The 14,116-nt window shown below is 37.2% G+C and overlaps 1 long non-coding RNA gene across 5 annotated transcripts in view; it reads right to left on the bottom strand.

Annotated features, from left to right (window-relative positions):
- Positions 1-238: 238 nt before the first annotated feature.
- Positions 239-14,116, bottom strand: part of LOC113993253 — a 103,788-nt gene continuing 89,910 nt past the window's right edge. For 4 of the 5 annotated variants that reach the window (XR_005562711.1, XR_003542564.2, XR_003542565.2 and 1 more), the window contains exons 2-4: positions 6,155-6,228; positions 1,050-1,231; positions 239-594 (exon numbers count right to left, since the gene is read on the bottom strand). This is a non-coding gene — a long non-coding RNA (uncharacterized LOC113993253). Of the gene's footprint in view, positions 595-1,049; positions 1,232-6,154; positions 6,229-10,513; positions 10,574-14,116 lie in introns of those variants that run through there. The other variant, XR_003542566.2, reaches the window with a different exon arrangement.

Here is a 14,116-nt window from a genome sequence, read left to right as displayed (position 1 = left end):
CATAACCCCCATTCCCCATCCCCCTGCACTGCTGGGGGGGAGGAGGGAGAACATGGAAGGAAGGAGGTGTGGGGGGAAGGTGTTTTTTAGATTGTTTTCTTTTTCATTCTTTGGCTCTTATCCTGTTAGTAATAAATTTAAATAATATCCCCACTTTGAGTCTGTTTTGCCCATGAAGGTAATCAGTAAGTGACCTCTCCCAGCTGTTAGCTCAACTCATGAATTCTTAGCTGTTTTTTTTCCTCTCCTCTATCTATTTGCAGAGGGAGAGGGAGAGAGTGGCTTTAGTGGGTACCTGGCATCTGGCCAGGGTCAGCGCACTACACATTATCATTAAGAAATTTATTCAGTTTTAAGCTATCAGTTTCCATGGATTTAGGCATGGTTTACCAGTCAGTGTGCTCCATGGAACATTCCCAACGCACAGCTTGTATGCAGCCCTCTGGATTGAAGGTTGAGATTGGAGGTTTAGACATCAGTCGTGCCATGCCAGCAGATCTCAGTGCCCAGTAAATTACATTTGTCTGTTAGTACTCCTTGTATAAATGCCACCTCTGTCTTGGCATAGTCACTGACTTGGGTTTCAGTTGATGTCTGTAAGTGTAAATATAAAAAAATCAACATTGAACAAAACAAAATATAGAATGCAAAAAAAATAGTCAGATGTTGAGTTTCACTACAACAACAAGTACAGTAATAATGTCTCATCACTTCTACTGCAGTTTGAAATAAAGTCTTCACAGGTTTATTTTTAAAATCCCATAAATCCTACTATTATAAAGGGCATTACTCTCATGAAGAGATAATGAACAGACAACCACAAGAAAAATTCCTAGATTTCCCTTCAGATTGGAAAGTTTTTGCCATCCATACACAACAGCTTTAAAGAATATTATTCAACATCTTATTTAACAGCTTTTTTTCAGAAAGACACATCAGCAAACCCACCCACTGAAAGTATAAACAATAGCTATGGGGAAGGCTCATGAAAGAAAGACCACCCTCACAAGGTAGCTAAATATACCATAGTCTTTAGGAAGACTACCCACAGCAGAAGCTGGCGGAGAAAGGACTCATCTGAGGATCAGTTGCAAGAAGCCAGAGCAATTAACCACAATATGAGAGAGCACTTGTGAAGAGCTAAGGCTGTGAAAGGTATCTTCCCCAGGGGAACAACCTACGGATTGAAAGCTGCATTCCATGTAATGTTACTGTTCTCCATTTCGTAATACTAGAAAAAGAAAGAGAAAAAATAAAATAAGAGGGCTTTTTCATGACACGGAAAGGTAGTGAAGAGTTATTTAATGGCAATTCAAAACCAGGGAATGGAAATGTTCTCTCATAGTCTACAATTGCCTAATTGGACAGCAGGTCACTCAAGCTATAAGCCTACCCAGATTCAAGAGGGAAGGTGATGTTCAAATAAGCTTGGAAGTTCTTCTTGTTGCACTCTACTGATTACCAAAAAAAAGTATCAAGCCACCTGCCTTGAGTTTTACATATATCTCTTTCTAGTCAAACTCAAAGTTAAACTTAATGCTGCAGTGCAAATTACCCTCTGTCTAGGTAATGCCTGATACTTATATTTTCTCCTGAAACATTAATTCCTGACCTCCACCATGCTGATGTACCAAACAGAGGTTTCTCCAATCCAGAGTGGAAAAGCTTGATTTCTTCTTTCAGTAAAAATATTTGTAAGTCCTTTTACAAGTAAAACAGTCAATACATACTATTAGGACCAAGAATTTGTGACATAGGAAGAAAATCTTCTAAACTTGCTGTAAATCTGTACTTTGGGTATATATAATTAATTGTTCTATTAGACACAGCAAATACAAATGGTGTCTTATACCCTGATACGTTTAATATGTTTCTGATTAAATAACCTGTCTACCTATAATCAATTTTGAAATATAAGCAAACATTCAAAGTACATAACAGAAGCCTACACATATCTAGGACATCCACCATGGGTTTTGTTAGTTGTAGACAAGACTATCCACGGAAATACCATTATCATATTAACCTTCTATAGTCTGCTTCGATTACCATTACCAAGCATCTTGCAAACTTTCAGCCTAAAATGCCACTGTGTAACTTTGGAGAAGAACAAAATCTTTTTGTGATTCCTCTTCTCACAATGTATGAAAAACTTTCAATTCTCAACAGGAAGAAGAGAAAGGATTACATGTTACCATTACCTAGAAGTGAAATATTTATTTCCAGAATTTTGTTTTGATGAAAATTTGTCATTGAAGTGCTTGGAAAACAAAAGGTCTGACTGATTTCTACAAGACAAAACAGAATGTTATGACTGGCTTCCTTCTCAGTGAGCTCCAAAGGTTACATTGGACTAGAAGGGCATGGGAGAGACAGGAGAAAAGGAGAGAAAGGAGAGGGGATGTCTCTTAAGCTGTAGGTCAAAGCTTCATTCATTAATGTACTGGTGAGTGGAATTTTTCACACTACTTGGGGAAATGTCTCCATAGGCACTTTATATAGTAAATGGAAAGAGGTTGACAGGAGTTTACCATGGGAGGCTGTGCAGTTACACCCAAAACACACAGCTGCATCATGCAGAATACCATGGTGTGGGGGATGTGGGACTGGTCTCCTGAGACAGGAAAATAGGATAAACTCTTCTCTCATCCAATGAGCACAGCCAGAACTTGACTTAAAATGCGAGGGACAAAGTCTTGCAGGTTAGATGGAAGTCTGGCAGACCCATCTCTCTTATGGAAACCTGAAATACTAATCAGCAAGGCTCATGGTTAAACTTCAGTTTTGGCTCCTCTACCTGCACCCTGGCTCCTCTTGCTTTCTCATCCATCATGTTTCCCTATAGGTATGTAAGAAATGTAGAATAAATTACCCTGTTCCCTAAAACCCAGTCTCTTTGGTTACCTTTCTTGCAGAGTATCAGTGTTGACATGAAAATCTTCTCTGGTTTGTCTTTCAAGCTTTCTCACTAAAAGAAGTAGTAGAGTCACACCAAAATGGAGCCCACAAGCAAGTTAATGTGTATGCAGTAAAGCCAATGAGTGAAATAGGACCTTAGATGAATGCAGAAACCAACTTGATGATACAATTGAAGCCACAGTTGTGGGGATTTACTTTACTAATAAGTATATGTTTTCTTTGCAAAGTCTTGCATCCAGATTAGCCACAAGACCTGCAGTTAGCTTGCATTTCCCGCTTCCTGACATTACATTTTGAAATGCTATTCCTATTAGCCTGACTGTGCCTTAATAAAACTGAAAGAGGTCAGCAAAAATTTGGTTTGATTATCTCATCATTCCAAAATGGCTTTCAGTAGACCTCAGCAGACTCCAGCACCCTGTTAGAATATGTAGGAACTTCTGTAAACTTCAGAGTTTAAAAGAGGATAAAATAGTGTAGAACGAGAGAATGGAAAAAAGAAGCCCAGCAGTGCCTGCCACAACCAGTGGAAAAGGAGAGTTTTGAGGAACCACAAATACTATTCTGCATTGTGGTAGTTTTTTCTCTTTTATTTTTAAACTCTCCCTCCCTACCCTCCCTTTTTGTCCTCCACAAAACAGGAAAAGACAGCTCAGAGAAGCCTGTTATTTAGAATATACATCCATTGGATAGAAGGGAAAGAGTAACATGTAAAAAATCTCATTTATTTTTACCTTTGTAAAATCAGCTGTGAGTGTACTGTCACATTTCTCTCTTTTTAATTAAAACATCCTTTACAACACAATTCCTCTAACTGAGATTCAGGTCAAAATAGTTTTGTATCAGATGGGATACTAAAGCTAAATATGATTTGTAGATATTTTGTAAATATCCAGAAACTGAAAAAAGTAATTCCAAAACAATGCACAATATTTAAATAAAAACACCCTAGCAACTATCATAAAGTAAGCTCGGTTTGCATACCTGAGAGTACCAAAGAGCATAATCCATCAAAGGAAAATAATCCTCTGTTGTGCTATAAACACAAATCAAGGGAGTATAAAACCTATGTAATGTCACAGTTTTATATTAAAACATAAATGTTAGTGCCAGGATAGATTTTACTTTCAAGATAAAGATCTGTATTGCATTGCCCCTGGGTGAGCTCATTACATGCCAGGTCGACTCCGGTCTGGTTTGCGATGGATTTCAGCAAGCAGCTTTCTAACTGTATGAGGGTGATGATGTGTGCAGCTTGCTGTGGCATGAAATCTTTCAATAGTAGAAAGACTGATAAAGACTGTAGCCCTCCCAAAGAAAATTGTGTGCTTGCTCAGTCTGCATGGCTTCCACTGGTAGAAAAATTTTCATGAAGAATAAAATTTCAGATGCTGTAATGTGAATTACAGTTTGGGACAGCAGGAAAGTGTATTGACCCAAACCAATTGAAATTAGAGATCCAAACTGAATCTCCCTTTCAGAATTTGAATTTTAAAAAGTTTTATCTTGGTATAAATCAAGTATACTATTATGCTTGCAACTGTATAGCATATAGTAATGCAGACAAATAAGGAATGTGAAATATTCATATCAGCTTCAGTAGATTTGGGTTATGAGGTATTAAAGCTGACTTTCCCGCTCTTTTGGGGAGATCAAAAATTCAGCAATAGCACAAGTTATTTATTAACTATCCAAAGCATCTCACAATGTGCATGTGTTGCAACAATTAGGATCTCTTTAGATTCTAATCATCTACAATACTGAAAGACAACTATGCAGACTTTTCCTTCTAAAAAAAGTACCTTGTTGGAAGGTGAATGTTCTAATTTTCCCTACATGAAATGTCCCTTCTGGACTTATATAGATGTCATCTCAGCATACAGATTCCTCTTCCACAGGTTGTCATTTGGGGAGAAGGAAGGACAGAAAAAAAAAGATGTGAGATGAGAAGCACTCAACTTTGCTCCATCTGAAGTCAATGAGACTTTGGAAATCCTGACCAAAAGTGACATGTAATATCGATAACAAGGAAACAAGAATTCTTATACTTTTTAAAAATGGCCTTTCCTACATTTGTTATTGTTTAATGATTCTTCAGGCTGAAGGGGAAGGGCAAGAACCAAAACAAAGGTGATGGGAGACAGAAAAAAAAAAAAAAAAAGAAGGATTAGGGGAAGAGGAGGCTGTTCTTTGGTGGTCAATAGTTCTTTCAGTTGTCAAGTTTCTGATGGGTGCAAGGCAGAGCCTGTTATGGTCAAGGCCAGGTGTCTGAAGAGAGGACACCTTGCTGCATGCACCTCTGTGAGTGTGCCTTGTGCCCGAGGATGTTTATTTCCACCTTGTGGGAGGTCATAGCTCTCCTTTTACAGGAGGACTCCGATAACGGTGGCAAAAAAGGTCTTGAGCATGGACTTGGAGCAAGAGGTCTGCATCTTCACAAGGTCTACCTCAGCAACCTCCAGCATGCTAGGAAGAGCTAAGCATTCTAAGCAAAGAGGCTGCAACAGGGGTGGTGGTGATAAGTTACAGTGGATCTTCCCCCATAAATTTTATCCACTGTAATGGACACTGCTGGAAAACTCTCATTTATAGCTTCTTGGGCACCAGTAGCTGGAAACAGATAAGGAGCAAAAGCTGTTTAGCAGTTCTGAAAAGGAGAAGTCTGGAAAAACAAATGCCCAGCAAGTAGGAAAACAAATTCGTATTGATACTCAATAGTCTTCCGCTGAGAAGGAACACAGCATTCTAGAATTAGCAAAATAATAAAACAGTGTTGAAGAGTAGCAGAGGGACATCCAAGTGTGTGTGATTCACTTCCTAATAAATCAATCCATTTAGTTTAAATTTAAGCAATCTCCCAGTCACCACAGTTTCAGAGTATTTGGAGGTTTTTCGGCTCTTATGTAACCAGCACATACAATACAGAAATGCACTGTGATGGTTTATCTTTGCTTTTAATGGCAAAATTCATAAGCATTCATAGAGTCTTTTAGAAGCAAGATTTTTTTTAAGGTAGCACCACTGCTCCATGAACCCCTAAATGGGGAGGAAGGGGGGATGTTGGTTTCTGTCAGTGACAAATGCGTCCATTTTGAAGTCAAAGGGGAAAATCAGAAATTGCTGCAAGATAAAGTATACACAGTGCAGAGAAAGCCTGTTCCTACTTTCCAAGTTGAGTGGGAAACACATTAACAATTTTAATTGCCTTTAAGTACAGCTATCCGATGTTACTTACCATCTCTACTAAGGGTTGTTCATATTTCTAGTCTGAAGTTTTTTTCCAACATTTGGCTCTCATTATGTGATTCTCTGTTAGACAAAATAGAAGCCTATTATTAGAAATTTATTCTAGAAGGTAAATACTAGAAGACTAATCATGTAAGCCTCCAACCTGCTTTTCAATATGCTAATCCGTTTGAGTTTCCTTAGGTTTTCTAACTAGTATGTCTTTTCTGGACATCAAGTGATTCTTAAATACTGTTCCAAAGCCCATCAAACCTCTGAAAAAATTCAGAGAGTCTAATAAGCCAGTACTCCAGAGGCAGCTGAGTATTTTCTACAGAGTTAAATAATCTTTTCCATTCTAATTGAGTTGTCTCTACTTCTGTGTCCAAAAATTACATTCATCTCCTGAAATACCACTTTACCCTGGCAGAACACGGTCTCTACCTAATAGACTAAGTAATTTTTAGAACTACTTCTTTACCAGAGTAAGATCACAATCTCATAACAATGACATTCTTTTTTTATTCTAAAGAGTTTACGTTTGTCTTCATTCAAATTAGAAATGGTAGATCCTCAGACTTTACCTTTGTTGTTGCTATTATTTTATTATATTTTTGCATTTTATATTTTTACTGTTTTATATTAATTTAAATGTAAAATATCAGGGGTCCGTAATAGAAACACATAAACTCTACCACACCGAGTCATATTACAGTGATATCACATCTACGGTAATGACATAATTATTGTAGGATGCTCTTTATAGGCAATGTCTCAATGTATCAAATTATTTAATTACCAGAAAACTGGACACTTTTATTTTTGCTAATAAATAAAAATTTAAACCTACCATTTGCAGTGGAAATAAACCCCATTTTAACTTGTTCTGTGGATTGCTAAGGCTTTAACCCCGGAAGCTAAGTAATGGCATGAGTTAACAGAAGTTTTGTGATTCCTTAAACCTTTTTTCCTCTTTTTCTAAGCTTACAGTATAAGCCTTGGTACAGAAGATGGATATCAGAATTGCTGTACCTGCATACCACTTTAGCTGAGAATTCTGAAGAATGGTCATTACAAACAGAGGACATAATTTACACAGCTGTTTTTCAGTCTATATTAGTGGAGGCTGAGGTGTTCATAGCACAGTAGAATTTGTACAGAGGCTTTGCTGGACTTAGGCCAACTTCAGATTGCATCCTTGACTTTAGTCTTACTCTGGGGCAAAGCTAGGAAATTGTCTTTGCATGGAAAAGTAAAATGTTGCTTACTTTGAATAGCTAGAACTCTGTCTGCTGGCAATTTTATTAGGATATTAGAAAACTCAAACCACACTGCGGGATAGGAGATAGTGTAGCATTATCCTATGCATCTTTGCTAAGAACCATTTGAGAGCAAGCAGAAAATATGCCAACTGAGCCAACGCACCTGTTTTCAGGTTTATGGCATTTAACAAAGGGGGAAACAAGAGAAAATCCATAACAAAACAAGCTCAAGCTTTACACTTTAATGAGCTTTGCTGAAGCTGAGACCAAACACAAATCCCTAGTTTTTCTCATGGGTAGTGAAAGCTTAGGTCAGATGACAATGAGGAGAATAAAGGGTTATGAAAACTCATATTAAGATGCCAAAGGTAAAGCCAATGGAAAATATTTAGTTAATTAATTATGGCATTATAAACTTGAGCCTTACAGTGTTGCACTCTAATAAAGCTGATGAATATGATATACCTACTCTGCACCTGTTCTTAGAACAGAACAAGAACTTTTGAGTATGTTGTTAATTTTCTTTAAAAATAGTCTTTTTCTTTTCACTTGAGCTAAAGCTAATTACTTTTATTTAAATGAAAGATTGTTTAATTTTGCTTTCATGATCTCAGCTCACTGTCCTGTACTTTCAAAAGTGGAACAGCTGAATCGTCTAATGAATTAATCCATAAATATAATTGCTTTTGTTTCCTCCTAAAAAATCATGGGTTCATAGTTGCAATTTTGCTAAAGATTTCTGTAAATCAAATATTAAACATTATTTAGAATATTTTTAGTTATAAATCAAATTCTGAAGCAAGTTCACATTTTCTAAAAATAACAAAACATTATTTCCATGAGTTGTGAATCCACGTTTTTCAAGAGGACATAGTAACTCAAAGATTTCAGGCAGTGTTTAGGTTAGAGAAAGAAAGAGGTAAGAAAAGGTATTTGAAATTTCTGTGCTTTAATCAGTTCATCAGTTCAGCTCTAGAATGCAGCCAAACAGCAGCAAGCAGCTTTTCTCCAATTCATAAAGTAAGTTGTCTTTATTATTGAGATAACTAAAGCGTTCAAAAGAAGGTCATCTGCCACCCAGTTTGAGATAAAATGTAGGGTTTCAAGCGAGATTATCCATGGACAAAGTAACAAAAGAGAAGCTTGATGAAGGCTGGAGCTAAAAAATATTATGGCGTTGAGCAAGGACTAAAAGTGCGTCAGAAGCTGGAGGGGCAAGCTGCCACTGAGCTGTGCAAAGGTGGATGTGGGAGAAAGCACACTTAATCAGCTTTGTAGATCCCAATACCCTACAAAAGAAAATTGTGCAAAATTCAAATCACTATTAAAGAAAATTCGTCTAGCGTGTATCTACAGCGCAATCATCTGTTCTTTTAGTCTGAAACCCCCTTTCGCTGTTTTCAGTAATGTCCAGTACTGAGAGGTCTATTTATTTATGTACACGATGTAAGAGAGAACTTTTTAGCCTAATGATAGTTGGAATTAACTGGATTTTCTGTTCTTTGAAATACTCAGAAGTACCAAAATCTCCCACAAAAAAGCACACAAAATTAAGTGCTGACAGTTCCATTGCCCTTAACCTGTTATTCATTCTGCATATGAATAATAACTTGTCTTTGTTCACCTTTCCAAAAACAAAGAATTGTAAAGGAACAGTGCATTTACATCAGCTCCTTCTTCTAAAGTATATTCTTATTGAGAAACTCCATATGGTGGAAAACAAAACAAGTACAATGAAAACCACTGTTATGCAATATCTATTAAAAATCAGATGAGTCACCACACAGAAAGTTGTCAAGAAACTAAAAACCAGCTAGCCTCAGTACAGCAAACTCCTGAGATCTGAAGGAATGCTTGTTATTTTGGAAAGCTGTTCCCAATAATGGGCTTGACATTTGCCAAATCAACATTATAAAGACAGATCAAATTTTACTTGATCATACTTTTACAATATTTTTAGGGAGACAATTTCATATTCAGAACTCCATTTAAATGTTGAAAGAGTAAGATCATGTATTTAGATATTAAATATAGCATTTACTGGGAAAGGCAAGACAAACAGGATTACTGTCTTCAGCATTGGTCTTGTGTGGTATGTTAATTCTCACAGAGGCGATTACTACCGAACTAAAGGATTTTTTTCTGCTGTAATTGCTATAAATGAGGAGTTGCTATAACTGGTCTGATTATACTGAAACTAAGCAATATATCTAAAATTGGATTGAAAACACTCATATAATTTTACTGAGTCAGTTTTGCTTTACAAGAAAGGCTCATCTCCTCTTGAAATTTGGAACGGTTCATCTCTCATTTAACCTTAAGGAGCCCCTGAGGTGGAAACCTTAACTACCTCCTTTAGGGTATGCAAGGGGTTATTCATCTTCTGCCTCTCACAAGGCCAGGGGAGGGAAAGGAGGTAGGGTAGGCAAAAGCAAGAGGGCAAAAACACTTTGTGTGGGCTAAACTGCAGGGTAAAAGAGCCTTCCATCTCCAGCCTTCCCTACTCAGCTAAAGGAATTATTTCAGATCCAGAATACCGAGTTTCTGAGAACTATGCAAATAGTAAAAAACTGTGCATAGTGCATAAATTACACAGAAAACTTACTTCTTTGAGACTTCTGCTAACTTCCTTGGACACTTTGTAAGGAGGCAGCAAAATACACGTGTATTTGACTCAGAGCTTATCTACCCAGGGAAACGAACAGTAGTTCTGAGTACCCACATGGAGAGGTGTTCTGGAAAAGCTATTGCGGTTCCTGCCAATTTCCTCAAGCAAATAAAATCCTTCGACTGTTAATATTGATTTTGAACAGCAGCCAGTGAGAGTGCTATCAGAGCAATACAGTTAAAAGACAAATTAGGCTTTCTCCCCCTCCCCCTGAGAAACAAAATTAAAATGTTAAATACAAGTCAAAAGAGTATGCATGTGTCTGTACAGCTGCATTTTTCTGCATCAGACTTTTGCGCTAGCAAAAGTCAGAAGGGCTGAAGCAGTTCATTCAAATAAAAGGTCATCATGCCCTGTTATCCTTTGAACAAGATGGTAAAATTGAGCCCGCTAATAAAAAGTCTGAAATTATAAAATATCTCCTTGAAAATACACTTACTGTAACTGATGGTCACCAAGGATTTTATCAGTCTTTAAATTGTAGGATTTTCATTTCTTCTGCCACTCATCATTACCCTTTGTCACCTTATTTGTTCTAGCCAATTTAATTTATTGATGTTGGTTACAAAGGCTATAAAACTCTATGTGATTCTTAGTGAGTTTGAGTTAGCCTCATACATAAGTGAGTATAGACCAACAGATTGTCAGGGATGCAAGTTACTCTGTCCTTTTGAAGCTGTTAGACATGGATTGGAGAAAAAAGCTGACAGAAGACTTAAAAAAGAACCTAAGTATGGACTTTTATCCCCTGAAATTCAAGAAAACATGCTTATCACTTCTTTTCTATTAAAAAAGAATTAAAAGGATGTGATAAAAACTAAAAGTTAATTCAAAAGAGAGTAAACTTTTCAGTTCATTGGATGTCCTCTTCAGAAGAGAGCAGATCAGAACTTCTGTAAAGGACTTACTATTATTTTAATATCTCTGTTATAGCAGTCACTAAACACCTGACATATCTACAAAAGACCCACTTTAAGCCTGAAAACTGCTGAAACGACTCAGTTTTCAAAATTTCTGTAGGTATCTGAACCACAGCCAAGGACCATTGCTCAGTTGAAGCTTGCCAAATTTTCAAGCAGACCGAGAACTGATTTCAAGTGAGCCCTGAACCAAATGTCTTTGCAGTTGAACATCAGTTTCAAAGCAAAGTTGTTAAAATGCTTATAAATGCTTATAAAGCTGCTGTAGAACTGCAGCTCTCCATCCCTTAGACTCCCTTTGGGCAGGAGTAGGAGGCACCAGCACCCCTCACGTCCTGCAGACAGTGAATCTGTTGCTTCATATTTGAGTGAGAGCTCAAGGCAAAGCACCAGAAAGCACAAATCCCTCTTTCACATAAAGTGAGAGAAAGCATCTGTATTAATTCCCCAGTCAAATCACACAACTGAGTCTTTCAGGGTTGTATTGTCAGACTCAGAGATAATTCTGTTATGGTGAGATTGATGGATCACTTATTCTAAGTAACTTTATTATAAGGTCCTGATAAAACCTTCTTAAAAACAGACAGTAGAAAGAACTGCTAAGCATATGTATTGGGATATATTTGTCTGTTACGAATAAATATTTAGACCCAGAAGTAGTCAAAGGGGAAATAAGGAAGGAATATATGAAACACCACGTTCTGAAGAATAGTTCAAAGGCCAAACTATTTCTTAATGAAGTCCAACTCTGATATGATATGGGCAAATGATTCATTCAGGCAAAAGAAAAGCCATCTACACTATGCCAAAGGTACAATTTTCCCTAAACTTTGCAGACAACAGCTCGAATTTAACTCCAAGTGAAATGCAGTACAGAAACAAGACAAAGAGTCATGACTGGAGTCCACCATGTTCTGATTAGTGAAGGGAGAATTAAATTTGCATAGTTACCTTGGTATGAAATGTACTCCAAGGGTCTACACAGACCACAGTCCTGTCTCTGACAGGGATAAGTAGCTAAGGCACAATGCCTAAAGAACAACAGAAGAGGATAAGCACAGCATCACATGCCCCTGAATTACTCTTCCAGTTTCATGGAATTGTAGCTTCAGATGGATTACACTTCTGTGCATTTGCTCACTTATTTTCTTTCTCTTGCTATTTAGTTTAAAACTCCATGAGGGAATACTGATTTCTTCAGGCATGAAACACACTACCAGAAGTCTGAGAAAACACAGTACTGACAACAAGCAGTAGTTAAAGAGACTGAAGCTATTTACCCTGCTAGACAAAGAGAAAGGGGAAACCAGCGCTCATCAAAAAAAAAAGGACTTTATTTCCTTCCCTTTTAAGCTCTTCTCTTCAGCTCTGGGCTTTTTCTTCATCTTTGTGTCACCCTGAGGGGCCAGAAGCATCCCTAGCATTGTCCAGAGTTCAAAAAAGAGCCCAATTACCTTGCATCTGCTTGGGGACCAGTCAACCGCTACATTTCATACATCTTGATCACAGCAGCTGGTTATGGCAAGGCTGTGAAGAGAGCTTTAAGGACTTAAGCTTGTTTAATTCTACAGAAAACTGAGGAAAGATGTGCTAACAATCACAAAACATGTAAAGAAGTACTCCAGAGAAATAATTAATATTTTGCCTCTGTGTCGTATAGGAATAGAAACACTGAGTTTAATTTGCAGCATTTCCCAGTGGCAGTAAAATCTCTGGAGTACAATGTCCTGGGAAGCTGTGGAATTTACATCTCAATGTCTTTAAGAATGCATTAAATGAACATTTTTCATAAATAACGCAGGTACAGCTGACCCTGAGTTAGGATGTGGGTTTGGACTAACTGACTTCTTGAAGTCTGGTGATTTCTGTGATTCAGTGGTCTTCTGTCATGGTAGTCACAGCTCTAAGCTTTGGTTTAGTTCAACAATTTTCTGAAATATGATTTTTAAAAAAAGTTGCTCTTGTGTGGTATCACAAGGAAGCTGTGATACTTCCTCTGTCTCATCCTTCTACAGCTTCAGACTCTGCTTCTTGGATATGTAAATTGTCCTTGTTCTATATATAAATGTGAGAAGAAAAATTAAGCTATAGTCCCAAACAAATTGAAGTCTTTTTTACTGCTGTGTATTTCTTCTATGTATGAGGCCTAGGGCACATGTTTCTGTTTCCTTTTCTCATATGTTCTGAACCCTGAGTCTCCGGAACAGACCGTACATTTTCCACCACAGGGTTTCCCTCTCTCTCATCCATTTAAAAGGTTTTCAGTACCATGAATTATTTATTAATTATTCACTAAAGAAAAAGTGGTTTACATTGCATTCACCAATGTGACCAGCAAAAAGTAGCAAAACCATACTGTTTAAATAGTTGTTTATTTAGATAATAACTAACTTATACTGTCTGTCTCCAGTCAGGTATTCAAATAATAACAAGCTATAATAATAATCACTCTTAAATCATTGGTGAAGGAATTGCTCTCTAACGATGCATAAGTTGAATGTGCTGATGGTCTTAAAAGCCTGCAGCCACTTCTGTCTTGCTTGTGTGTTCTGTTCTGCAGCTGGACAGAGGCCAGCTATAAATATCTTGGCTCACACATGAAAGAGACAACTTCCAGTCTCCCTTTCTGTAGGGCCATTATTTGTGATTTATGACTATTTGTGCAATTACTATGATTCCATAAAATGCCAAGTAAGTCTGAAAAGCTGAAGAAATCAGTATAACAATGAAAGATGATCTTGAAATTGTGAAATTAATGATTTCCTGTTTCCTTCTGATTAGGCTGCGGATTGAAGAGTGTCAGTCTTCTGTTGAAAAACAATTTACATACAGTTTACACACTGTAATTGTTTTTTTCTTAGACTACCCAAGCACTAAAGATCTTGCTTTGCTTAATGAACAAAGTACAAATAGCATCAAACATCCCATCAAAAATCAAGATAGTTCATTTATTGCAGATGAGAAGGAAAATGGACTCAACAATCAATGGCTGTTATTCACAGTGAATTACAATGCCTGTAACATGTAACTTGAGTTAAACCACCTAGGTTTGTAGTACCAAAAATAAAAAAGATGTTGTGATGCTGTACAAACACTTCAGATGGTAACAATTTGCACGTCAA

This window comes from Pipra filicauda, unplaced genomic scaffold, assembly GCF_003945595.2.
Source record: "Pipra filicauda isolate LSUMZ 115617 unplaced genomic scaffold, ASM394559v2 scaffold154_size2910363_pilon, whole genome shotgun sequence".
NCBI classification, from domain to species: Eukaryota; Metazoa; Chordata; class Aves; order Passeriformes; family Pipridae; genus Pipra; species Pipra filicauda.
Note: the sequence above shows the minus strand (reverse complement) of the source record. Positions and strands in the feature narration are given on the sequence as shown.